The 27743-nt window shown below is 39.6% G+C and overlaps 1 protein-coding gene and 1 long non-coding RNA gene across 7 annotated transcripts in view; both read right to left on the reverse strand.

Moving 5' to 3' along the window:
• Positions 1 to 27743, reverse strand: part of LOC131255657 (uncharacterized) — a 106205-nt gene that overhangs the window by 50242 nt on the left and 28220 nt on the right. The gene's annotated exons all lie outside the window — the stretch shown is intronic.
• LOC131255662 (uncharacterized) lies at positions 14821 to 22050 on the reverse strand. 4 transcript variants are annotated; one of them, XR_009176236.1, is made up of 5 exons: positions 19202 to 22050; positions 18452 to 18557; positions 17992 to 18333; positions 15881 to 15959; positions 14821 to 15640 (listed from the first exon to the last, which is right to left on the reverse strand). It is a non-coding gene; the product is annotated as an uncharacterized LOC131255662 (long non-coding RNA). The 4 variants fall into 4 exon arrangements; XR_009176235.1 differs by having other exon boundaries at positions 17992 to 18134; positions 18202 to 18557; XR_009176234.1 differs by having other exon boundaries at positions 17992 to 18557.

A 27743-nucleotide genomic window follows, 5' to 3' on the forward strand; every position in this document is an offset into this window, starting at 1 on the left:
CTAAACATCCAGATAAGCTCTAAACAGTGGATATACCAAACCTGATATTGCATATTCTTCCATCTACGGCAAGGGGTGATGATGTACTCTCCTATAGATAATGGATGGCCTAGGCGTCATACTTACATCAAGAATGAGCCTCATGGGTGAGTCTAATGGCTATACAACAAGGTGTGTTGAGAGGGTGAAACTATGTACAACAAGTGGGCTTCCTCACCCTCTCTTATCATGCAATAAACTGGGCCTTCCTATGGGGCCCGATCCATATAATTCCTACAAGGTATGGTGGAAAGCACCATCATCAATGGGGGCCCAACGATTTGGGTTAGCCCAATGGGTATCACTAACATCAATGGGGGTCCAACGATTTGGGTTAGCCCAATAAGGGGAGATGGAAGGTGGGTTTAATAGTGGGCCCTAGGGAGGTTTACAATGGTGGACATTTAACTACCATTGCCTCCTAGGATGGGTCTCTTGGAATAAGAATCTGAATCACGACGGGGCCCTTGGCCCTCCAAATATCTAGAAAATAGATGGACAGTGTGCGCACATTACTCACACATGGTGGGCCCCATAAGGCAGCCCACTACCCTAAAAAAAATGGGGGAATAGTATGTATATAACACATACATTATAGTGGGCCTCACAAAGCAACTCACGATTGGGCATATAACCTATAAATCGGGGCGGGCCTCTCAAGATAATGGGGTCCATGGCCCTAAAATGAATGCACAGAGTGTTAGCACATACATCAAGGTGTAGGGGGCCCCACAAGGAACTAATGGGCCCCACACGTGCTGGACAACATGAATATAAAAGACATACATGAAGGTGGGCCGATTGCTTGACGTCCAGCCCACCAGCCTGGGGGCTGGCTGGACGTCCAGCGAATGGACAGCCCGGATAATTACATACACCTCATGGTGGGCTTACATATTACAGATGGGCCCCACCAGATGGACAACGAGTGTATATAACACATGTATCATGATGGCTAGCTGATGGACGGTCAGTCCAGCAGCGTCCTGGCCCAGCTGGGCGTCCAGCCAGTGGACGGCCTGGACTGAAATACATACATGGTGGGTCCCACTGGATGTGGGCCTTCCAGGAGGTGGGTCGGCTGCTGGCCTCCCATAAACATCACTGTGGACCTAAGGAAGTCCTAATGGTAATGTCAGCCCCACTATTTTCCTATAGCGTAGTCTGCTGAGCGTTGGATCTGATCATTCTCAAGCCCATGGCCTAGAATGATATGAAAATTCTGGATGGATGGTGTAGATAGAATACACATCACGGTGGGGTCCATGCAGGTGGGCCATCCCGCCAAAGATCAGACTGGTATTTGTGTTTTCCTTTCATCCAGACGGTCCCGCATGACCGACCAGTCATGCAGGCCCATCCCTAGCCAATCAGGGTGGTCCACTTGCTGGACAGCAGGGATGAAATACATACATCATGGAAAGGTCCGCGGATGGGTGGGGCACCCAATCCTGAATCAAGCTAATATTTGTGTTTTTCCTTTAACCAGGCCTGTATGGCCTGACCGGCCATGTAGGCCCGATCTGAGAAGCAAGATGGGCCCTGCTTGGTGGACAGCTGGATGTCCCCCTGGATGGACAACGTAAATAAAATACATACATCATTAGGGTAGGCCTTCAATGGGAAGAGAGAGATACGTGTGGTGGAGGAACTCTGCTACTATGAGCTCCCTTAGAGGCGTAAATATAATATATACAACATGTTGGGTCCCATTTCATGTGGGCCCTCAATCAAGAAAAATCAGGGTGAGAATTCCATTCCCACCACAAAATCATGGTCTAAATGACCATTAACAAGTTGGATATCAAATAAACATCATGGTGGGGTCCATGGATAATGGCCCTATCATGGATTACACATATGTATCATAGTGGGCCATTGGCCACACCTTGGGTCCCAAATGGGATCCATACCATTAACCGGTAGGCCCCACTTCGTCCATAACTAAAAAGTACAATTTAATCCTATAAATACCCACCTATAGCTCTTCTTCTTAGCTCCTTGGAATCCTTAACTCCTAAGCTCTCTTTTCAATGGTGGATGATGAAGTTTGGATGGTTGGATGGTGAGATTTGGGGTAGGAAAATGGGTCTGGCACTTGGCTTATTTTTCTCTCCTTAGGATTTTTCTTCTCTTGGTTGCTAGGGAAATGGAAGGAGAAGAGATTGAATGAGTGAAAGATGGGGAGATGTAAGGAGAGAGGGATAGGTGTGTAAGAAGGGATGGAATGGAAGGTATGATTGTTGTTGACTTGGTTGCTAAGGAAATGGAGGGAGAAGAGATGGAATGAGTGAAAGATTGGAGATGTAAGGAGAGAGGGATGGGTGTGTAAGAAGGGAATAGAAGGTATGATTGTTGTTAACTTTTGGATGAGAGAGGTATGGGTAGAGATTCCTCTCTCTCAACCTAGAATCTTCCGGGATACGTTGTGCGAGGTGTTTACTTGAATTATTCGTGGGCCCACAACTCCTAGTCTAGGTATTGCATTAGTGCGCAAGACGTAACATTTGAACCATGACAACGGTGCAGTCACAGGGGTATGACTTTCAGGTTGAGTTGACTCAGGTCTACGGGGTGCGTCTTAAGGTCGAGCACATTTGCTCTCTATAGGTCATGGGTCACCGGAACTTAACAGAGAGGTTCATCGGAGTTGGTGGAAGAGTAGGTATCGCATTGGTGCACAAGATGCAGCGTTGGAACCGCAGCGATGGTGTGGTCATAGGGGTATGATTTTCGGGTTGAGTCGACTTAGGTCTTCGGGGTGTGGCTTAAGGTCACGCGCATTTGCTGTTTAGAGGTCACAGGTCGCCGGAACTTGACGGAGAGGTTCGCTAGAGTTGGTGGAAGGGTACGATATAAGGATATGAGTCTTACAGCTCTCCCCTCCTAATAAAAATTGTCATTGAAATTTACACTATAATGCAACTAAATAGAGCTCATAACAAAAGGGAAGAGAAATCATAGCATTGAAGAGATGGGGATAGCGCTCGCGAATCTCACCCTCTTGCTCCCAAGATGCTTCATCTACACTTTGATGACCCCACTGAACCTTCACTAAGGGAATGACTTTAGTCCGGAGGACCTGCTCTTTTCGATTAAGGATATGAACTGACTGCTCAATGTAAGAAGCGTCATCACAAACTTCTAAAGGCTTCCAATCTATCACGGGAATGATGTCTGACCCACACTTTCACAACATAAAAACATGGAAAACATTGTGAACACCTGACAACTGAAGTGGCAAGGCAAGCCGATAGGCCACGACACCAACGCCTCCAGTGATCTCGAAGGGTCCAATGAATCTCGCGGCAAGCTTACCCTTTACTCCAAAATGAACCACACTCTTCATGGGTGATACCTTGAGATGCACATGGTCCCTAACGGCAAACTCCAAGGGACGACGCCGACGATCAGCAAAACTCTTTTGCCGGCTCAGAGCTGTGCGTATCCTCTGCCTAATGATATCGATGACCTCTGATGTCATCTGCACAAGCTCAGTACCTAGGAGATGATGCTCTCAATTCTCGATCCAGCAACTTGAAAATCTGCACGGCCTACCATACAACACCTCGAAAGGAGCCATGCTAATAGTCGCTGAGTAGCTATTGTTATACGCAAAATCAGCCAAATGCAGGTGCTCATCCTAGCTACCCGAGAAATCGATCACGCAAGCCCGAAGCATATCCTCAAGGATCTGGTTGAACCTCTCAGTCTGCCCATCGGTCTACGGATGATACACGGTGTTGAACTGCAAGGCAGACCCCAGGCTCAAAGCATATCCTCAAGAATCTAGTTGAACCTCTCGGTCTGCCCATAGGTCTGTGGATGATACGCGGTGCTAAATTGCAAGGTAGACCCCATCGCCTTCTGAATGTTCCTCCAAAACTGAGACGTGAACTTCGGATCTTGGTCAGAAACGATCGAAACTGGAACATCATGTAGTATGACAATCTCATCAATGCATAACCTAGTAATACGGTCCAAAGGTCAGGTCACACGAATCGCAAGAAAGTGCACTGACTTCGTCAGACGATCGATGACAACGTAGATGGCGTCATGACCGCGTTGAGTCCTCAGTAAACTTATGATAAAAACTGTAGATACGTGCTCCCACTTCCACAACGAGACGCTTAATTACTGTAAGGGACCTGGGGGTCTCTGATGATTAGCCTTGACACACTGGCACGTGTCGCACTCGATCACAAAACTAACAATCTGGCGCTTCATCCTCACCCAAAAATATTACCTCCTCATGTCGCGATGCATCTTCGTGGAGTCGGGGTGGATAGTAAACATCGATCGATGTGCCTCGGTCATCAGATCTCTGTGCAACTCTAGAACGTTCGGGACACACAATCGACCTCTGAAACGAAGTCCACCATTGGACCCAACTTGCCAATCTGACTACTCCTCAGATGCGACCTCTACTCGGTAATCCTGCAACGACTGATCTGTCTGCTAAGCCTCGATCAACCTTGTGACAAGAGATGGTCGAATCGACAAGCTCAATAACTAAATGATGGCAGACTGCAGACTAAACTCAAAGTCGTACTTAGCTACATCCATGAGCATCCTCCACTTCTGGACCATCATATGCACCACCAGGCCCCGTGGCTGATGGCTAAGGGCATCCGCCACCACGTTCGCCTTGTCAGGGTGTATTGAAGATCAAAATCGTAGTCCTTTAGGAGCTCCATCCAGCGTCTCTGCCTCATGCTTAACTCTGACTGCGAGAAGAGATACTTCAAGCTCTTATGGTCAGAGAAGAGCTCGAACCTAACCCCATAAAGATAATGCCTCCACACCTTCAGTGCGAAGACAACTGTAGCCAACTCTAGATCATGCGTTGGGTAGTTCTACTCATGGACCTTGAGGTCTTAATGATTCTTACCTACAAAGCCGTCGAAATAATGATACAACTATCAAACAGGTGATATAAATATATATAAGATGAGGATTATGAAAGATAAAGAAAATAAAGGAAATATACCGTAAGTTTCGGGAGAAATGAGCCAGCCAGTCAAGGGAATGAATTTCATCAGTTTGTTGGAAATTAGTCATTTCTCTGAAAAGTTCAAGAGCCATCTTCGAAATTTTAGATTTATTATTTTCTACAGAGATGCGAGCAAATTCTTCGTTTAAAGGCACATATTCGTTGAAAATATTACCCATAATAGGAAGATCTGTTGTACAAAGGAGATCCCATAAGGTGATATTGACCTCACCTAAAGGAAGGTGGAACGAATTGGTAATTTGACACCAATGATCGAGAAAACCTTTAAAAATAGCCACATCTCTGTAGAAATGTTCTGACATAGCTATGTTACGTCAAAAAGATCAATTTGCTTCAGGATATCGGCATGTTTCCAGGCGATGGCTCGAGCCCACGCACTATAATAATCTTGTGGTGATAAAAAAAGACCCATTGTCAAGAATCCTTCTGTATTCCATGATGATCCTTTAGTAAAGAAATGTTGTTGAGTAGTTTTGAAGTAATGAGTAGAAAAGAGTTGCTGAGGATCATAGCATGGGCATAAGAATCGCATCTTATGAATTCTACTGACTTTTTGACGGGATCCATTCTCTTCCAGATGTCCTTCTAAATTTCATAGTTCCATCATAATCCGGTTCTGTCATAATCTAGTTATCTGTAGAAACAAGATTGTTTCGGATCAGTTGATCAATTACTTCGCTGCAAAGAATTGACCACTGGCATTGTAAATTTATAAGGACAACAACTATTATCCACACAACAGGTCTATTACGCGGACAACAAGTTTCTGATGAAAAAATTGTCATTTTGAAGAGATGAAGAACTTATTTCAAGTCAAAGAACCAAAGTTCTCTAAGTCTACAAGATCAATTGAGATAATATCATTTCTACACAACGACTTTTACGATCGGAAGATTACATTGCGATCCGAAATACTGTCGAAATTGATATCGAACGTATTCATTTTCTTGTATTTTTTTATTACATATACTCTATTTTGAAATCAAGGGATAAATGAGGATGTAAATGAATTCAAAATCAATAAAATATATTGTGAAGATTGTTATCTTTATATCTTTATTTGTTATTATTAAGTAAGATAATTCTCCAATCAAATACATTCATTTCTTGTCGAAACATTCTCGCTGGAAATTGATGAAGAACTCATAGAAATTGACCTAGAACTCGCCGAAATACATAGAGAAGTTGATGAAAATTGAGTGAGTACTCGCTGAAATTTGACTGAGAGCTCCCTAAAATTGATCGAATACTTCATCAAATTGACTGAGTACTTCTTGAAATTAATCGAGTTTTATCCATAAGGTCAATTTCATGAAGTACTCGGTTAATTTCACTGAGTCTCGGTCAATTTTAAGTACTTGGTCAATTTCATGAGGTGCTTGGTTAATTTCACAAAGAGCTTGGTTAATTTTACGATGCTCGGTCAATTTCATATTTGGCATCACTTTTATCTACAAGAGTAGATTTGCCTTCATTATCTACCACCAAATCTGTATGTGTAAGCGACATTCCACTGTCCGACCAGGCTGAAACATCAAACTTCATCACCAATTGTAACTCCCCGAATTTCAAGGGTCGAGTAAATACTCGACTCCCGAGATTTCAAGTGTCACTTATGCTTTGCGGAAGTGGAGTTCTCAAAAACTTCTACATTTGGCATCTAAGCATTTGTAGAATTATACTAAATAATGTAACGTACTCCAAAATAAGCACAATCAAAGCAGATAAGTCAATTAAAAATGGAAGAGGGGATACAATTTTAAGAAGAAATAGGAAGTGATGAGAAAATTCCAAAAAGATGGTATTCTCATCCGAAAAAAGCTCTAAAGTTTAGGCCCCATTTGTTAAATTTGAAATCTAATGACCGAATATGAAATCTGAAGCCTGAATCTGAAATCTAAAGCCTGAATTTGAAATCTGAAGTAAAAAAAAAAACTTGTTTGATAATTATGGCTGAAGTCTAAAAATTAAGTACTGAATCTGAAACAAACTGTTTGTTAACAAACATCTCAAATGTCTGAAATATGTTAATTTGACACATTTGCCCCTATCTCTCATTTGGAAATGTTTTACATTATAAAGAAATTATTTTTTATTAAATGAAAATAAAATCGTTATATTTAATTCAAATAAACTAAAATATCATCATAAGGCCCTCAATTCCTCTCAGCGGGAAGATTGTCAATATGTGTTGTATAGGATTGAACACCAGTAGCAACAAAACCTTCAAATAAGGCCCACCTTATATTTATATGCTATCCGAACCCTTTATAAGGTCATTCCCAATTGGATGAAGTGAAAATATATTGATCCAAAACTTTCGTGGCTTATTTAAGTTTGTTTTCCATCCAATATGTTCGTAAGGTCACAAATACCTATATGAAGAGGGAAAAAATCATATTGATTCAAAACTTCTGTGACCCTAAAAAGGGTTTCAATGGTAGATATTCAATCCCCAGCTCCTCTTTGTAGCTTATTTTTTGTCTTAAAGCTTTAATACGAGCTTGTCAAATGGATGGATAGTTTGAATATAACACATACCTTATGCTTAAACCGATAGAACTTGCTGAACCCAACAGCTATTGTAACGCCCTGAAAATCGGGGGTCGTGCATACACTTGACTCCTGAGTTCCCGAGTGTCACTTATAACCGATTTTCATTAATATGCGTTTAATCAGGTTTAAATGCATAGTCTGGAATTTCCTGGAACATGAAACACAACCACACATGTCTACTGAAATGAAGAGATCAAGTATGTATATATATATATAGGTCCAAAAATACATATGGGTCGCACTAGGCGTTGCCCAACAAAATCACAAAAGAATAGTATGTCCAAAAGAATAAGACTGAGTCTAATACTCAGCGATCCAACATCTCATCTATTGAGCCGATGAAGACCCGCTCATCAGCTGGAAGTAGGAGAACTCGTCCTCCTCGAGGCTCGTGTCGCCAGGCTCCTCCAAATCTGCATCACCTGCATCTACGGGCGAGTCTGGTTGGTGTTTTAAAACACCGTCCTAGAGTGGGAGTGAGTGATTAACTCAATGGGTGCTATTAATCTTAAGTTGTAACAGACATCAATTATATTATGAACTTAATGAAAAGCAATCATTCATAAATACCTAACTAATCTCATTAATGCATATGCATGATAGATGATATGATGCATGCCCTCGCCACAACACTTCCTCGAGCGACTCCCTCTAACGATCGCGTATGACTAACACTCCCTCAGAGCGACCTCGACCGCCGAGTCGCCAACCTAGCTAGTGCGATGCGTGATAATGTTAGCCAAGTTCTTAGTTAATTCCATTCATCTAGCAGGTTGGGGAAACTGATACACCCCATGTATCAAATGCCATGAACTGGTTGTGAGGCCAAGGCCCTCTAACGTGTGAGGTTGAGACCCCGCGATCCTTGATCCTGTCGGGTTCCCCATCCCCGACTTCAAGCACATGAGGAGTGCCGAGAAGAAGGGATCGCTTGCAGTCACTACGAGGAGGCACGTCAACCCAGTGTAGGCCGTCAGCTTGGACACAGTGTCCCATTCTACCATGCCCGGCTCACGAGGCGGTGGATCGGTTCTAATTTGGTTATCGATGGGCTATAACGGTTGTAGGGTATTCCAGGTTCCATACATATGTGAGCAAACAGGGTTAACAAAACAAGGTTGGTCAGCCAATAGACTAGACCGCATGAGTTCAGGTAGGCACATGACATACGACATCGGGTACGAGCGACCCATGTAGTCTAACTACTATCGCCCACACGCACCCGCTCAAATCCATGGGTTTAGCCTCAGGATAGCCCTACCAACGGGGCCACCTTCACTCTCCTCCTTTTCCTGACCAACCCAAGGATTGAGGGTAATTTCATAATATGCCACAACCGGGGTTATCATCCAATACAAGTAGAAGCATACGCTCATATCCTCTAACATAGAATCTTGAATTTCTCTACCAAGCAAAGCAAATCATGATGTGAATTAAGGGTGCAAGTGTGTGGTGTGGGTTAGTGAGGAAGCTAAGCACTTTCCACAATTCATGGAATCAAATGGCACAAGAATTAAGGAAATGTGCATGTTATAAAGCAATACCTTATGAGAAAATCAACAAGACATGAATATGTAATCAACCATTGTAGCAATTCATGTGAGAGGTAAGAACAACATCATGTGAGTACTAAACAAGCATACCATTCCATGCAATTTCAAGCAAACGTACAAGTCCTAGGTTTTCTCTAGAATTTCCAAATACATCATTCAAGCAATCAAAATCATTAGGCTCATAGTATAGTTGGTGCAAGGCCACCTAAGGATAATAGTCTGCACCTATGGATCAATGGAGACTTGGAAAATGACCTAAGAATGAGCGCTTTGAGGTCAATCGGCTGGAATCCCTAAAGCAAGCACTTGCATGTTAGAAATACAGGCCAATCCCTTCTCAACACAAGGGTTTCAGGGAAAAGGGATGAAGGATTTACCTAAACGATCAACGGAAGCGATTCTTGAGGTTGAGGCGTAGGGTTTTCTTGTAGAAGAGGTAGGGAGTTGCAAGATGGGGTTTCCTTGGGCCCCACCATGATCTATGGTCCACCCTAGCTCTTCTTCACTCTTTCTATCTCTCTTTACTTTCCTTGGTTATTGGAGAATGGAGGAAGTTATGAGGGAGAGAGCTTGGTTGTTGGAGGATGGAGGAAGGTATGAGGGAGAGAGCTTAGTTGTTGGAGAATGGAGGAAGTTATGAGGGAGAGAGCTAGGGTTTATTTCCTAGACTTGGGCCCTTTGTCCTTAAGTTTCCTCAAATGCCCATAATGGCCCTTTAGGACTTCATATTGGCTGTGGGGCGGCCCTAACACCCCCTTGGCCACCAAATTTGGTATGTAGGTGTCTCATATCCCGATGAAGGGTCTTGCAAAGTTTGGAAGCAAACAGATGAATAAATATGGGATTTGATCATACGGTTCCAATCATTAAATGGCCCTGTGGGGTCTACTCCAGTTGTTGGGGCAGTTCTGGTGGTCCCCTGACCATGAAACTTATAGGATAGGTGCTTCATGGCCTGATAAAGGGCCATGCAAAAAAAACGATCGGATATGGGGTTTGGTCGTATAGGTTCGATTTGCGATCAACGGTCACTGTTCCACGATTGGGTCCCAGATTTTGTGGACAGGCGTAGGAAAATACATTAGACCTTTACCATAAATGTAGAAGAGATCCGACAGCTGGGAAGCCTGGAATCTCAGTTTCACTTACAAGTGTCAGATTTCAACTCTGGCCTTGGTGGGTTGTATTTGGCAAGTACCGCTGGAACGACGTGAATAATTTATTCTAGGTGTCCACTGAGTCCGTGGTCCGTGATTGATCACAAGCCCAGTGAAATCTATACTTCCTAAATTTTTTTAATTTTCTGACCTTCCCGCGTTGCGGTATAGCCCGCACGGGCTATTGCTAAGTGTAAACGGCCATCTGGCTTGGCGGCCCATACTTGGTCCTGTCATGACTCGTCTGGTCTACTCAATTGGGCTAATCTTGGATTAATTTATTTGCGGTACCTCACCATGAGTAGTTTAATCGAACGGTCCTGCGGCAAATCCCACGTGGACGCCCCCAGACACTGTTCTAGTTGGACGGGACGTTACAGCTATATGTCTGGTGTGAGGTACACAATTGGTACACCAACCAATCCACATCCTATTTGGACGCAGATTAGCTATTGAAGTGATGTCATCAAGTTCCATGGGCCCATTATGATGTATGTGGGCCCACTATGATGTATGTGCTTTATCTACACCGTCCATCTATTTGGAGATTTAATTTTAGAGCATGAGTTAAAGAATGAGGCAGATCCAAATATGTAGTCGACCCCACCACAAAAAAAGTGGCAAGATTAATGCCTACTATTAAAACCTTCCTAAGTTTCACCGTGATTTTTATTTGAAATCCAACCTGTTCACAAGTTAACACAGACACGAAAGAAGGGAAAAAACAAATATCAACTTGATCAAAAACTTTTGTGGCCTATTTAAGTTTTAATGGTGGGCATCACTCTCCCCACTGTTTTCTGTGGTGAGGTCCACTGGAGCTTTGGATTTAACTCCTCCTTTGGATCCTTACCTAAAATTATATTTCCAAATGGATGGATGGTGTGGATACAAAACATACATCATGATGGGGCCCACATAACTTGGTGACGTAACTTCAGTAGCAAGTCTCGCTACTCAACTGTCAGTATCCAATCTGCGTCCGCAGAACAAATTGGCTACTCCCTTGCTACCGGCCAATGGCTGATAGTTGGTGCTATGTGGGCCCCACCATGATGTATGTGTTTCATCCATGCCGTCCATCTGTGTTTCTAGATCATTTTATGGCATGAGACCAAAAATGAGGTATATCCCAATCTCAAGTGGACCACATTACAGGGAAACGGTGTTGAATGAACCTCAACCATTAAAAACTTTTTGGGGGCCATAAAAGTTTTGGATCAAGCTGATATTTGTTTTTTCCATTCATATAGGTCTATATGACCTAATCAACAGATTGGATGTCAAGTAAACAGTACATTGGGCCTTAGGAGAATTTTAATGGTGGATATCCAATCACTATTGTTTTCCTGTGATATGGTCCACCTGAGACTTATATTCCTTTCATTTTTGGTATCTAGCCTAAAATGATCTTTAAAAATGGATGGATGGAATGGATGAAACACATACATCATGGTGGGGCATAAAGAAGTTTGATTTTGTGTTGCGCAAACAATTTAAAGAGAAAAATTTGCGTCGGTAGTAACTTAAAAAGGGGTAATTTTGGAAGCAAAATTTTTTGTTTAATAAAAAATTCACTGAGCGCATTACGCATTCACCATTAGCTAGACTCCTATCATGGAAAGAATTCAGTGAAAAACCACTTAGCGCTTTCCTTCTTCTGTGTTATTGACGCATTAACAAACACCACTAAACACTGAACATTTTTCCAATTCCACATTAAGTGCAAAAATTCACGGTTAACAAACAGGCCCTTAGAAATAAAAATTAAAGTGTTATAGATTTGAAAATGGTGCTTCTTTTCTTTTTACACACGCACCCGACATACACACCCACGCACGCCGTAGTGGGATTTCACCACCTATGGCTATCAAACCCAAGACCTCATGTTGAAACTTCACAGAGTCTACCATTGAGGTAAGGACTTGAAAACTTCTCTATCTTTAAAACTAAAGGGTTAGATAGGCGGAAAAATGTGATTAATATGAAAATGACTCATATTTTTGGTTGCAAGACCATGTTGGGCTCAAATGAAAAATCAACGCACACTTGAAGATCCAAAACAATCAGATGACCTCATTAACATCAAAATATTCATTTATGCCATTACAGACTAAAATATTCATTTATGCCATTACACACTAAAAAATTATAAATTTCCAATTAACACAACAATAAATAATTAAAAACATAAACTCACTTCTTTTTTTTCCAACATAACCCATTTCAAATACTTCACAATCCATGAAAACTCCTACACAAGAAAAGTAAATATATTATAAACCTTTTAAATGAAAATAATATAAACACGTGAGTTATTAAATCTTAAGAAAATCATATTCTTATATATATATATATATAGGACATGCATTCTTATCCTTCTACTATTGTGGAAGGTGCACAAAACAGCCAAGTTGGGCAAACTATGTTCTCACACAAAAAGAACTTGCCATGAAATCAAACAAACACAATAATCAAGACAAACATGTTTATTGCTTTCTTTCTTTTTAATAGATGCAATCACCATGATTAGGTACAACAGGTTGAGTAGCAAGACTAACCCACCATGATGTATGTGTTGTATCCATACCATCCATCCAAGGCATGAGACAAAGAATGAGTTAGATCCAAATCTAGAATGGACCCCACCAAAGAAAACAGTGGGAAGAGTGACACCCCATCAAAACCTTCCTAAGGTCGACTATGATCTTTACCTGAGATCCAACGTGTTCATAAGTTAAGACAGACATGAAAGAAGGGAAAACACAAATTTCAGCTTGATCGAAAATTTCTGTGGCCCTTAGAAATTTTTAATGGTGGACGTCACACTCTCTGCTGTTTTCTGTGGTGGGGTCCACTCGAGCTTTGGAACTGACTTGTTCTTTGGCTAATGCCCTAAATTGATATCTCCAAATGGATGGAGAGTGTAGATACAATACATACATCATAGTGGGTCCCACACAACTTGGTGACGTCACTTCAGCGAGTCTGGCTACTCAATCTATCGGAGTCCTCTCTAGCAACAAACAAGCGGACGCAGATTAGCTACTGACAGGTTGAGTAGCTAGACTCGCTGCTGATGTTACATCACCAAGTTCTGGGGCCCCACCATGATTTATATTGTATCCACTGATAGATTATATTAGGCCATGATCCAAATAATGAGACAAATCAAAAGCTCTAGTGGACCCCACTACAGAAAAAAGTGAGGAGAGTGATGCCCACCGTTTAAAACTTCTAAGGGCCACAAAAGTTTTCGATCAAGGTGATATTAGTGTTTTCCCTTCTTTCATGTCTTCGTTAACACATTAATAGGTTGGATCTCAAATAAACATCATGGTGGACCTTAGGAAGGTTTCAAGGGTGGGCGTCACTCACCCCACTATTTCTGTGGTGGGGTCCACTCCATCTTTGGATCCTTCTTATTCTTTTGATAATTCCCTAAAATGATCTCTCCAAATGATGGACAGTGTGGATACAACACATACATCATGGTGAGGCCCACAAAACTTGGTGACATCACTTCAGTAGCGAGTCTCGCTACTCTGCCTATCAGTAGTTAATCAGCGTCCCAAACAGGCAGTTTTGTGGGTGGACCCACTTTGATAGCTGTTTATTCACACAGTCCATCCCGGCCTTCTCTTAGATCTTTTTGATGTATGTGAACAAAATGAGATATTTACAACATTCAAGTGTACCACACCCAAGGTTACTCTTACATTTAATGACATGCATTTAATGCAATGCAACCCAAACTTTTTATTTGGTGTCATCCACTTGAGCGTCGCATCTACCTCATTTTTATGCGCATACCTTGAAATTATATGAGAGAAGGCATGGACAACATGGATAAATGGATACATCACGGTGGGCTTGGCCATCGAACTGCCTGCTTGTGGCTAGAGACGGGCATGGGTAGGGCTAGGTGTGCCGAATGAAAAAAGAAAAAAAATTACAACACAATACCTCATTAATATGGTATTTAAATCCAGTAACCTTTTAAATCAAGCTTTCATTGAGCTACCTGATTAATCAAGATACTGTAAAAAGCACCTTCGGTTGGTTTTCTCCTACACTTGATATGATTTTTCCTAAAATGATAAAAGTGACCACAAATGAGGAGTTTTCTTTAGTGGATTGCATGGTAGGAATGTGGCCATAGGTTCGTAATCCTTCACTACACCAAAAGCACCCCTTAGGAACGGTTTTAAACCGTTCCTAGAAGGGGCGTCGCAAGCATCGTTTCAATTTCAAAGACTTTTAGGAACGGTTAAAAACCGTTCCTAAGGTTGAAAACGGTACAATTGATATGAACAAAATTTTAGGAACGGTTTTAAACCGTTCAAATTTTAAATTTTTGGAATGGTATTTTTCATTATTTACGAATGGCCAATAGAAGCTGTACATATTTTTTTATATTTAAAAACCAAAGAATATTGTATACAATTTAAAATTAATATTATATACAAAATTAAAGCCTCACTTAATTGCAAAACTCTTAACTTGTTTGGTACTTTATTCATGCCTTTTGTTTTGCTCTTTTTCTTTACTGGTAATAGGATTTTGTTACTATCATCATCACCTTTGGAGCTGTAAAATGAAAGCCAAAAAGGAAAGTCTCAATAGACGAAGTATTTGCATAAACTAATATATTATTACTAGAGAATTAGTTGACAGTCACTATGAGATAGTATACTTCATTCTCATATAGCTCATTCAGCATTTGTATGTTAAAAAACTGGAAATCATGCCTGAAAATAATGTAAATGTAAATCAGCCCCTTAATTGATTTGGCTTTATTTTCTACAGCCATCCATTTTGGAACAGATGGATATGATAGTTACGAGTGCCAAACAGAAGTGATTCTTTAAAATTATGAATAATCCATGATAAGCATTAACAACACAACGTGCGTTGGAAATTTTTTTCTCAAAAAGAAACAATGGAACATGTTAACACATTTACAAGCTAGCTTATTAGGATTTATTTCTCAAAAAGAAAAGAACTTGTTAAGCTTCTTTCATACCTGCTTCTAATTCTAGCACAAACAAAATTAGTATAAAATGGCTATGCAACAGAGGTCCACCATCCTAAGAATTAACATAAAAGGACTAAATGAGATTGCTTAAAACTTATTCAGTTTTCATGTTTGTATTCTGAAAAAATGAACATGAATGTCATACCTATAACAGGCAACACAAGCTTGCAGACATCCAAGAAAGGTTTGGTCAGCATTTTCCCTTCATTGGATTTTACAGATGTCATGCCTTCCAGATAGGGGGTGAACACAGTCCCCTCCATTTTCTTTTCTCAGGTCCGGCCTAGGAGAAAATCATAAACCAAATATCAGAAGCCATCCTTATTACTTCATCACAATTCACAAGATTCTGATGCATGACAATGTGTGCAAGCAAGTACAAAGAGAACTGGGAGAAAACGCACTGGTATGTGTGTGCATATCCATATATGGAAGTATAAGAAAATACAGTCTTTGTCATGTCCATAGGAATTTACTATTCCAGAACACCAACAATAAGCCATGTTGGGCTCAAGTGGTCTACCTATGATCAATAAAGACTGATAGGAGAGGACCACTGTGGATTGAACATGGCTCCAGTATACCCCTGTCCAAATAAAGGCCTGCCAAATGGATGCAAAGACCATGTATGAGAAAAGTGGAAGGATGAAAAATAGATCAACAGACGTATTCAATGTGGAGAGATTTAAACCTTGGCAAAGCTGAGTAGTTCCACTTCATAAAGAAGTGTCGCATTTGGAGGAACTATGGCCAAGTCTCTGTGGATATGATAATCTAGCTAAACAAAATTAGGGTGGGCACCACAAAATAACCAAACATCAACACAAAACAAAAGGAAAAAAAAAAACTACTGATAGAGACACATCAAGGAACCCATGGATACAACAAAAAATGCCCTTTTAATTACGATTTCATGAAGCAAGTGTTCACGGATTAGACATTGCGGTTGTTCAACCAATCCAGTGAATACAGACGCGGAATATCACTCCCATGATACATAGTATTTGAAATTGTTCAGCCATCCTTATAAGAAGTAAACAAACCTTTCAAATATTTACATTAGCTACAGACTAATGCATTCCCACCAATTTGGTCATCCATCAATCAGTCACCTCAAACTGATTGAAAGTTTTTAACAGTTCAATTGCTAGCTCACCCAAAGTTCACAAATGCAATTCAATTCAGTGCCACATCCAAACTCACCCTCATATATCATTAGAAATCTCCAAATTCAAGAGAAGGTTAATAACGCATCTTAGTTCATGAGTTACATAGAAAACAGGCGATTGTATTCCAATAGGAGCTGATTTACTTCTTCCACGCAAACTGTGCTGAAATCTACCGCATTACATTAGTTTTTGTAGTTGATTCACAGGAGACAAATCGAAGTTAACATTAGAGCTTTCCAAGAGACACTATTCAATCAAAGAAATAGATGTGGCATTAGATGAATTTTACTATTTACAGTGAGAGTATTTTGGATTTTCTCAAAACTTGTCTTTCTTATGCAACATATCAACTCACAATGTCAATTAACTTTCAATCGAACTACACTGATATAAAATGGGAGAAAGACCATTTTCCATCACCTAGGTGTTGCCAGTGGTGCTACTTCTACTAGTACTGAAAGGAGATAGCATGTGGATCGTGACTTCATATGAAGGAAAACTTCTATCAGAGAATTAGAGAGGACAGAAACAGAATCCAATTCAGAAACATTAGCACTAGTTACTAAAATCCACAGTTAAAAGTACTGCCCTAATATTCTACATCTGCATTCAAACATTGGACCTTGTAAGTTACCGTAAAAGGACCATACCATGTGCATGTGTTTCTCTTGCACTTTCAGATGATCGTATGATGCCATATGGAACATTGTTTTCAAAGTTTGCAACCGAACAACTGAGGTATCATCATTTAATATGTCCATCAATAAGTTGAAGGCATCATCGGCAAACTGGATAGAGAATATTACAAGTGATCCCAAGGAAGCAGAGGCAGCTCTCCGTACCTTTAAGAAGGAAGCAGAGGCAAACTGGATTCCTCTCTCTCTCTCTCTCTCTCTCTCTCTCTCTCTCTCTCTCTTTCAATTAAAGAAAAATCTTTTCAAGACCTCTTTGAAACAAGAATACAAGAACCCATTTCTCAAATTGAAACAGAGAAGTGGTAGTGAAAGAATTCAGAAGATTTGGGTGTTGGGTTAATAGATACAAAAAAGACCCTTCATCAAATGCTTTAGACAAAGGACAAGTCCTCTCAAATCTCAGACAAATATGGAGAATTTTGCAGTAAAAAAGCTCTGTGGAAGCAGACAAATTGGCTCTTGTTTTTTGACTGTCAGTACATCTGCTGGAATCCACAGCCCAAAAGAAAAAAGAGATGAAAAGAAAAAAATCAAATGAATCTTAGATGATGATCTGAACCGAATCATGCTGGGGATTATATGCTACTAGTGCCATTTGAAGAAAATTGGTTTCAGATGATTGTGCATGAATAGGAACATGGAATATTGAAAAGTAAAATTTTTAATGAGTCATGTTCAAATCCAAGATTCAAAGGTTATAGGATCATCAAGGATGCATGATTACAAGAAAGTAGCAAACATGAACAGCTGAGATCAATATGAGAAAGTACCCTGTGTCTGTTGCAACCCTGATAAAAATGCACCCATCATGTCTACCTTCATTACTTCCATATTTCCACTAATCCAGTCTGATAATTTCTCATATTCCTTCTCTGCTTCCTCTGTTACTTGTTGACATGCCTATTGACTAGATCTGAAATAAAACAAACAGTGAAAGATAGCACAAAGTGCCCTGGTAAGAGTTTGAAACACCCACTTACATTTCCAATTGGGAGGATTTGAGGATGCCTACAAGGTGCAAGAACACCAACTCCACGGCAATGAGTCCAAATGCAACTAGGGGCTTGAAAGTGTTTCTGTATGCTTGAAAGTCTATATTGAAGAGCATTCAACTGTCATAGAAGAAAGGAGTATTGGTACAAAGTTATAAAACATACAGAACCATTTGAAATTGCAGAATAACTACAGATAGTCAACAGTAAAATAGATAGTCAAAGTTATAAAACTAACCATTCTGATGTTTTCTAGTGAGATGCACCCATTCTTATTTGGCTCCAATAGTGCAAATTGCTTTCATATAAAAAAGCTCATCCACAGTCAATGTCTTTGCAAGAGCCTGTTGCAACTGTGAATGAAATGAAATGTAAGTATGATGATTGCAGCTTCTGAGTTCTGACAATAACATATAGCCCATACAGAGATGTTTGCATTTGGATTCTCAAGGTTTGTAGTGTCTAACAGACTAACACTGAGTCTCTATGTCAGTTACCTAAAAGTAGAACATTGGGTAACTACCTGGAAGCAAGTTTGTAGATCAATTGAGATTCAGGAATATCATAAAAGACCAATAAGGCTCTGTGAGGAAAAGAGGAGGGAAAAGTGTAAACCAGGATGGCAGAAAACATACTTCAGGCCTTCATGCTGTGAGATGTTGGTGGGTGAAGATGATTTAGAGTTTCCAGACAGTTGTAAAAAGTAACTAAACAATGTTGACCACAATCATTACTTAACTTTAGATTAAATATCTAGATCACTTATTAACTCCAAGTTGATCAGATGAGTCACCATAATTTTCAAATTGGTGGTGAAATTTGTGGGAACTTGCTGCTAGTTGAAAGTCAATATCAAGTCCTGTTGTGTAGTAAGCATGCTCTTCACAACACTGTTTCGTACTCTGACTATATGGGCGAAAAAAATTCACATACTGCAGTAAAATGAATAAGGTCATTGATGTTTGTTACCATCCATGCTATAGTCTACCTCTGAAAATGAATGCTCGATTTTTTCTTTGCTTCCAATGCTTCCGCGAGCTCAATTTCCAGTGCAAGTACCCTTTCCAATTCATTTCTGCTGCCTGAAAATTCATTAAATAAAGGAAATATGCTCCCTAATAGTTCATTTTCCGGTGGAAAAGCAAGCAAAAGAGTGATTTATGAGACTTGAGGGAGGTAATCATGACTTGCTAGGTTGGCATAGTGTGCGCATATATACCGTGTGTAATTGCAACAACTCTTTGTAAACCTTGAAAAGCTGGGTCTGAATGATGTTCATCTTGTGGTAGAAGAGAAGTCAAATTCTCACTTTTCATCACTGCAAGTATATGAAAGAGGCTTAAGGTGAAAGGGGGAGAAAAATGAACCAAGAAAAAAATTCCTGCTGAAATAAAAATGACACAGAAATAGCAAGAATGAGGGGAAAAAAAAGAAGAAGAGGGAGAATTATAGAAAATTATGGCCATTGTGTTCATTTCTTGTATTTGATGAGGTAAGCTCACTTGCCATTTGTATTTGAAGGATGCCCACTCATTTCATCTATTTGTGCTATTTCCAAAATTGTCACTTTGATATAGAAATGAAAGAAACCTTGCAAAACCAAGGCCAATTGTAAAGACCTTTGGCTAAGCCCAAAAGATCACATAAACAAGCCTCAAAACCTACTGTTCTACAGATTTTATTTTTATTTTTATTGAATGGTTGCAAAAGCATAGGAAAACAAGCCTCAAAACCAGCATTTCTACATTGAACAATCATAGTTGGCCAATTGTATCACTTAAATATGTATGTACTTGTTTTCATGTAATTCTCATAAAATGATTTCTATGTTTTCAGGAAGATGAATATTTTACAAGATGATACATTTAATCAATGGCTTGATGGAATCATTAACAACGAGAACTTTATGGATACTACATTCACACTCATAGAGCAATTTGATTTTGTTCTTAAAGAAAATGGAGCTGTTGAAAACAGACAGTAGGATTGCAGTGATGTTGCCATTGAAAACCAACCGGTAATGAAATGTGGTGAACCTGAATTAAAGAAGAGAAAGGTTGAATGCAACAACTTTCCTTCATCTACAGATGCTTCGTTACTAAAAAACGATATACGACAAGGTCGACCGTCAAGCTGCTCGGTTGATTCTCTGAAGCTGAAAGGAGGAAAAAGGCAAAATAGGCGTGGAACTACAACCAATCTCTCAACTTTGATAGATAATAATGATGTTGGGTCAGAGGGCATGTTACTTGAATAAAAAGGATAAGAGTGTTATGGCAGCAGGGTGGATAAGGCGCCAAGGAATCAAATGATTGTGTTGTGAAAAAGTATACGGTCTTTCCAAGTTTGAGATCCATGCAAGTAGCAACAGTCGCAGGCCTTCTACCAATATCTTCTTGGAAGATGGAAGGTCACTGATGCAGTGCCAAATACAAATAAAGCATGATGATGAAGTTAAAGGCCTTGAACAAGATCTGCACAAGCAAATGGAGAGTGATTTGCCCCACACTAACGTGCAACAAATGGAGGATGATATAAATGTTGGGGACTTCTTAGCATATCTACATGAGGAAATGGAAAGTGATGAGCCTCACCCTATAATTCAACAAAGAGAAGATAATGTGAAGGATGAAAGTTTCACAGGATATGGATCCCACCTTGACATTCTACAAGTGCAAATCGATGACTATCTGTCCTACCCTGTCATTCAACTAGTGGAAGGTGATGACAAGGTTGAAATTTCCACTGGACATCTTCATGAGCAAATTGAAAGCAATCTGCCCTACCCTGAAATTCATCGAACAGAGAACGGTAATGAAGTTAAAGGCTATGAACAAGACCCACAAAAACAAATGGATAGCATTCCGCCCCACACTGACATTCAACAAATGAAGGGTGATGAAAAGGTTGAAGATTTCACTGGATATTTCCATGAGCAATTTGAGAGCAATTCGCCCCACCCTGAAATTCAGCAAATGGCGAGCAGTAATGATGTTAAAGGCGGATATCTGCATGAGCAAATTGAGAGCGATCAACCCCATCTTAAAATTCAGCAAATGGAGGGTGATGATAAGGTTCACAGTTTCACAGGACATCTGCATGAGGAAACAAAGAGTAACGCCCCTTGCTCCATAAGCAATGGAATATGCAATATCTGTCGTCACTATGGGAACGAATCAGTAGTCTGTGGGGGCGGATGCCTGTCCATATTTCACTTAAGCTGCATTGGTTTAAAGGTGCGTCCTGAACTCATGGCCTCTTTTGATACAATTGTATTTCCGCAGAACTTTCTCTTTATGATTCTTGATAAATGCATTTGAAAGAATGGAAGTGTGCTATTGAATTGAAACAAATTGCAAACTACTTCAGTATTAAATATTGTATCCAAACAGGTCATTTCCTTTATACCATTCAAATTTGGATCCACTATTGAATTGAATTGCAATAAACTAGTTCAATTTGAATGAGGAAAGTTACCAAAATATAGTGATTACAATATTACAGTACTGAACTATGGTTAAAGCTGCATTTTGATGCGCAGTTGGTTGGAACTGCAATAGATTAGGTAATTAGAGTGTAAATTAGTTCGAGAGATACTAAGTTATAGTTCTCCTAGTGGCATTGGTTCACCTAGATAGTCTAGTTGTCAATCTGATCTGTTCATTGAGTTTAGAACAAATTTCATGGGCTACGATGAAAAAATCACACCAATCGGATTATCCAATCCAATTTTGATTTGGCCTTATTTTCTATGGCCGTCCTTTTTTCAAGCCATGGATGGGATGGTTATCGGTTTTGAGTAGAGTTAGCGAGTTTCAGAACTATGGTGCAGATGGAGGTCCATTACCCAACTTTAGATTAAATATCTAGATCACTTATTAACTCCAAGTTGATCAGATGAGTCACCATAATTTTCAAATTGGTGGTGAAATTTGTGGGAACTTGCGGCTAGTTGAAAGTCAATATCAAGTCCTGTTGTGTAGTAAGCATGCTCTTCACAACACTGTTTCGTACTCTGACTATATCGGCGGAAAAAATTCACATACTGCAGTAAAATGAATAAGGTCATTGATGTTTGTTACCATCTATGCTATAGTCTACCTCTGAAAATGAATGCTCGATTTTTTCTTTGCTTCCAATGCTTCCGCAAGCTCAATTTCCAGTGCAAGTACCCTTTCCAATGCATTTCCACTGCCTGAAAATTCATTAAATAAAGGAAATATGCTCCCTAATTGTTCATTTTCCCGTGGAAAAGCAAGCAAGAGAGTGATTTATGAGACTTGAGGGAGGTAATCATGACTTGCTAGGTTGGCATAGTGTGCGCATATATACCGTGTGTAATTGCAACAACTCTTTGTAAACCTTGAAAAGCTGGGTCTGAATGATGTTCATCTTGTGGTAGAAGAGAAGTCAAATTCTCACTTTTCATCACTGCAAGTATATGAAAGAGGCTTAAGGTGAAAAGGGGAGAAAAATGAACCAAGAAAAAAATTTCTGCTGAAATAAAAATGACACAGAAATAGCAAGAATGATGGAAAAAAAAAGAAGAGAAAGAAGCAGAATTATAGAAAATTATGGCCATTGTGTTCATTTCTTCTATTTGATGAGGTAAGCTCACTTGCCATTTGTATTTGAAGGATGCCCACTCATTTCATCTATTTGTGCTATTTCCAAAATTGTCACTTTGATATAGAAATGAAAGAAACCTTGCAAAACCAAGGCCAATTGTAAAGACCTTTGGCTAAGCCCAATAGATCACATAAACAAGCCTCAAAACCTACTGTTCTACAGATCTTTTTTTTTTTTTTTAATTTTAATTTTCATTTTTTTCATTTTTTTATTGAAAGGTTGCAAAAGCATAGGAAAACAAGCCTCAAAACCTGCATTTCTACATTGAACAATCATAGTTGGCCAATTGTATCACTTAAATATGTATGTACTTGTTTTCATGTAATTCTCATAAAATGATTTCTATGTTTTCAGGAAGATGAATATTTTACAAGATGATGATAAATTTAATCAATGGCTTGATGGAATCATTAACAACGAGAACTTTATGGATACTACATTCACACTCATAGAGCAATTTGATTTTGTTCTTAAAGAAAATGGAGCTGTTGAAAACAGACAGTAGGATTGCAGTGATGTTGTCATTGAAAACCAACCGGTAATGAAATGTGGTGAACCTGAATTAAAGAAGAGAAAGGTTGAATGCAACAACTTTCCTTCATCTACAGATCCTTTGTTACTAAAAAATGATATATGACAAGGTCGACCGTCAAGCTGGTCGGTTGATTCTCTCAAGCTGAAAGGAGGAAAAAGGCAGAATAGATGTGGAACTACAACCAATCTCTCATCTTTGGTAGATAATAATGATGTTGGGTCAGAAGGCATGTTACTTGAATAAAAAGGATAAGAGTGTTATGGCAGCAGGGTGGATAACGCGCCAAGGAATCAAATGTTTGTGTTGTGAAAAAGTATACGGTCTTTCCAAGTTTGAGATCCATGCAGGTAGCAGTAGTCACAGGCCTTCTACCAATATCTTCTTGGAAGATGGAAGGTCACTGATGCAGTGCCAAATACAAATAAAGCATGATGATGAAGTTAAAGGCCTTGAACAAGATCTGCACAAGCAAATGGAGAGTGATTTGCCCCACACTAACGTGCAACAAATGGAGGATGATATAAATGTTGGGGACTTCTTAGCATATCTACATGAGGAAATGGAAAGTGATGAGCCTCACCCTATAATTCAACAAAGAGAAGATAATGTGAAGGATGAAAGTTTCACAGGATATGGATCCCACCTTGACATTCTACAAGTGCAAATCGATGACTATCTGTCCTACCCTGTCATTCAACTAGTGGCAGGTGATGACAAGGTTGAAATTTCCACTGGACATCTTCATGAGCAAATTGAAAGCAATCAGCCCTACGGCCCCTACCCTGAAATTCATCAAACAGAGAACGGTAATGAAGTTAAAGGCTATGAACAAGACCCACAAAAGCTCCGCCCCACACTGACATTCAACAAATGAAGGGTGATGGAAAGGTTGAAGATTTCACTGGATATTTCCATAAGCAATTTGAGAGCAATTCGCCCCACCCTGAAATTCAGCAAATGGCGAGCGGTAATGATGTTAAAGGTGGATATCTGCATAAGCAAATCGAGAGCGATCAACCCATCTTAAAATTTAGCAAATGGAGGGTGATGATAAGGTTAACAGTTTCATAGGACATCTGCATGAGGAAACAAAGAGTAATGCCCCTTGCTCCATAAGCAATGGAATATGCAATATCCGTCGTCACTATGGGAATGAATCAGTAGTCTGTGGGGGCGGATGCCTGTCCATATTTCCCTTAAGCTGCATTGGTTTAAAGGTGCGTCCTGAACTCATGGCCTCTTTTGATACAATTGTATTTCCGCAGAACTTTCTCTTTAGGATTCTTGATAAATGCATTTGAAAGAATGCAAGTGTGCTATTGAATTGAAAAAAATTGCAAACTACTTCAGTATTAAATATTGTATCCAAACAGGTCATTTCCTTTATACCATTCAAATTTGGATCCACTATTGAATTGAATTGCAATAAACTAGTTCAATTTGAATGAGGAAAGTAACCAAAATATGGTGATTACAATATTACAGTACTGAACTATGGTTAAAGCTGCATTTTGATGCGCAGTTGGTTGGAACTGCAATAGATTAGGTAATTAGAGTGTAAATTAGTTTGAGAGATACTAAGTTATAGTTCTCCTAGTGGCATTGGTTCACCTAGATAGTCTAGTTGTCAATCTGATCTGTTCATTGAGTTTAGAACAAATTTCATGGGCTACGATGAAAAAATCACACCAATCAGATTATCCAATCCAATTTTGATTTGGCCTTATTTTCTATGGCCGTCCTTTTTTCAAGCCATGGATGGGATGGTTATCGGTTTTGAGTAGAGTTAGCGAGTTTCAGAACTATGGTGCAGATGGAGGTCCAGCTCTAGGCTTCATTGTAAATGCAGAAGTATCTTGTCTATCATAATGGATCGAACAACTGACAACATAAACCACAATCAGAATTAAAGAATTGAAACTCTGCAATGAAACCCCCTATTAGCAAGCAGAAAAACATGTTGTCAATCTTGTCCTCATTAATGGATCGAAGAATTGACCAAGATCTTGGCATCTATTTCTTTGGGACCATTTAAAAAAGTATATATCATGACCGTCTATTTTTGAAACCATGATAGAAACACAACAAACATGATCGGAACAGTGTGTGTGTGTGTGTGTGTGTGAGAGAGAGAGAGAGAGAGAGAGAGAGAGAGAGAGATCACAATGGTGTACATGTGTATAAATCCATCAATGAAATTCAGATCGGATCTGCCACAACATATTCAGAGAACTAAATCAAATGAGAGGGGGGAATAAAAGAACGATTGCCTATAACCAACTATCAGAATCTTCACAAAACAAAGGCCTTGTCTATCACAAAAGAGCCAGACCATTACAAGGCAAAGCAGGTAAGGCAATGAAAATTTTATTAAGACAAAAAGAAAGGCTTACAACAGTGCACCACAGGGTGTGATGAGAGATCACTGCACACAGGCAACCAAAAGAACCAAGAGAGCCCCAAAACCCAAAAGGTTACAAAACAAGCATGCCAAAACAAGAAACACAACCAGCATCCATAATGGAAATTTCAGACTTCTAGGCTTTGCTAGGTTTCCCTGCAAAACAGCAGGGTGAGTACAAATCATGTCCATATCTGGGCATCATAGTCACATGTACAAATCACTTCTGTATTTTGTATCTCACGTAAACATTTGTGAAGCACTATGTGAATAGAATGCGAAGCAGCAAATGCATATTGAATCCATGTAAATGGGTGAGGACAAAAAAAAAAAAACAGAGAGGTTTGTGATGATTTTGAAATCTTTTCTATGAGGTAATCTATTATCTTTGACCACTAGGAGTAGATAATCTGTTTCCTGTCTTAATCTCTGTCGCATTCTATCTCATCGTAAAACAGAAATCTTTCACCGCTAAGAGTAGATAACCTGTTTAGCCTGTTTCTTGTCTTTGTTTCCATTTCATTCAATCTTACTGTATTACATTCTGTTTTGCAATATTTGAGAAGTGAGAACCCCTTCTTATCCGCACCACACATCATGAAAATGCTAAGTTTAGTGTTAGTGTGAATGGACCCTACACTTCAATGGCTGGGATTAGATGATATCTACGAAACAAACACATCATGCAGATTGTGAATATCTCACTAGTTCCTTATCTTCCACAACATACAATGATGAAATCTATTGAAATAAAAGATAGGTGGATATAAAATGTGGTACCTCACCAAATGAATTACAAACAGATTTTGGGAGCTAATTTTGTTGGGCTGTTAACACACCAGGAATAGTGAAACAGGGGTTCACAAAGTGCTCCAAGCACACATTAAGTGGGAGGGTGCATCCAAACAGGCCCTAAATGATTCAAGATAAAAGAAAGTGGAATTTCTGAATAACATGCAGAAAAACAAAGCAGGATATGTACTTTTTGAGCAACCATTCGATAATCCAATTTATAAACACAATTAAGATTAGGTAGTATATTCGTATATCCATGTCTCCAGGGGCAGTGTTTGCTTCAAAATGGAAGGAAAACAGTAATTAGCAGATGGTTTAGTGTGATATAACAAAGAAGAGATCTTGCCTCCCAAGCATTGTTCCAGGGCCCAAATGAAAATGGGTAGGAACATCCTCCCTTGATTTGCACCAGGGCCCACATGAGTTTCAACACAACCTAATTTTTGGCCTGACCCTTCATCCAGGCTAGGTGAACTGTCTGGATGGCCTGGATTGCATATACACTCAGGTGGGCCCATAGTCAAATTAGTAGTAGTTATCTACTCTCGAATAAATATTTACAATAAGGTAAAATATATAAATTTACAATAAATATCCTCTCAGGAATTTCATCAAACACCCCACGTGCACATGCAATATCTTTGTATTTCACATACAAATTCAACAGCCTGGTCCGCATAAATGGGCTTAAGTCAAGCCCATGGAGATTTGAAAAGAACCTAAGCAAAAAATATAGATAGTAGCACATCCAAATCTACTGATTTGAAAAGAACCTCCAATAAAAACACTCAGAAATCCCAATCAAGAAACAAAGTCATCAGAAAATAAACAGAATCCACGTTAGATTTCCCAAATTAGAACGAAATCCTCTCCTCAAATCATTGCAAACAGTGATCGAAGAAATTAGGGCTGGAAAAGATAGAATAATGAAAGAGAAAACAAAAATAATGTTTCTAGATCTACTACAGAGAGAGAGAGAGAGAGAGAGAGAGAGAGAGAGAGAGAGAGAGAGAGAGAGAGAGATATGCTTCACTTCTCAATGTCGACGCCACGCCATATCCAACATACAATGCCGCGTGCACAAGGTTTTTTGTTTCGAATTTATATGGATTTGTGTTAGCTATGCTATGTTGTCTTGTAGTGAGGGAGAAAGATCGAGAGGGAGGAAGA

Source organism: Magnolia sinica, chromosome 9 (assembly GCF_029962835.1).
Source record: "Magnolia sinica isolate HGM2019 chromosome 9, MsV1, whole genome shotgun sequence".
NCBI lineage: Eukaryota > Viridiplantae > Streptophyta > Magnoliopsida > Magnoliales > Magnoliaceae > Magnolia > Magnolia sinica.